Consider the following 1,543-nt stretch of genomic DNA (forward strand, 5'->3'; position numbering starts at 1 on the left):
CATAATTTTAGTATTCATTTTTAAATTTTAATTTAAAATTATAATAACGATATAAATTCATTGAAAGTTAATTAAGTTTAAATAAAATATATCTTGAAAATAATATTATTTTGTAGTTCTATTTTATATTGGTAATAACAAAATTTTATATTTGCAGGTTAATTAATCCTAATTCTTACTTTTATGTATAAAATATATATAATAAAAATAAAAAAATAGCATAAAACAAATCCTATAAATATTATAAATCTATAAATACTATAAATTTTATTATAAATCTATTGATCTATTCTATTAAAATAAAATAAAAAAATTATAAATTAATATATGTATATATAAAAAAAATAATTAATTTTTTAAATGATTGTAGAACGAAAATATTTTTTTGAATAATTTAAATCATCAATATTTTCGAAATAGAATATCTTTTAGAAGAAATAAATCTAAATTTAATAAAAAAAATAAAATTTAGCATATTTTTAGAAGAATTTATTATTTTAGTAAGAAAATAAAGAAATATTTTTGATTTATTTATTTATTTTCAAAATATATTGTTTGTTTACTTTGAAAATTGAAATTTAATATTAATATACGGTAATTTATTTTCGATATTTTATTTTATATTTCTTTATTTATTTTTTATTTTTATTTATTATTTATTTATTTTTACTCATTTCTTACTCAATGTCTAAATTTTCTTTATGTTGAACATGTTTCCTTCTTGTTGCAGCCAAAATTGGAATATATTTTTGTATAAAACATTTTCTTACATTGAAAAATTTTGATAAAAATTTGGATAATTGTATGAATTAAATGTGTTTTGATGAATAAATCTCATTGCTTATTTATATTTTTTACATGTAATGCTATTATACGATAGTTTCTTTGATTAGCCTGCATTTTTCTTATTTTATTCCATATGGATTCGAATTCTTCCATCATAAATGTAGCTAAATCGATTATGTTTCTACTAATTAATTTTTCTATATTAGTTAATTATAGTTAATTAAGGTAGTTAATTATGAATCATTATATAAATTTTTATTGATAGCAATATATTATATATGGATATTACAATTTTTTCTACTTACCGGAAAATTTTTTTATGAGTAATTGAAAATAATTCTAAATAATCTCTTAAGATTCTTAATCTTGTAACCAATTATTATCATTCAATACAATGATATATTTTTTTAAAAATTATTTATTTTATAAAAATATTGCTGTGATAACTATGACTAGGAATTTAAGAATAAAAAATATAAATTTTTTTCTGTAATATTGCAGAAGAAAGTACAATGCGCGTCAATCAGAGTGGAAAAGTGTTACCGATAACATTATTGAATTATTATTGAGTTATTATATTATTATACTTATGATATAGACAAAATATGGAATTAATCTATATTTAAATGAATCAGATGAATCAGGATAAAGAAAACAATGTTTTTCATTCAAAAAAGTAATTGATATTAGCAATTATTAATATAGCTGTAAAATTATATAATTTTATATAATATTTATATATTATATAAATTTATTA

This window comes from Apis dorsata, unplaced genomic scaffold, assembly GCF_000469605.1.
Source record: "Apis dorsata unplaced genomic scaffold, Apis dorsata 1.3 scaffold_342, whole genome shotgun sequence".
NCBI lineage: Eukaryota > Metazoa > Arthropoda > Insecta > Hymenoptera > Apidae > Apis > Apis dorsata.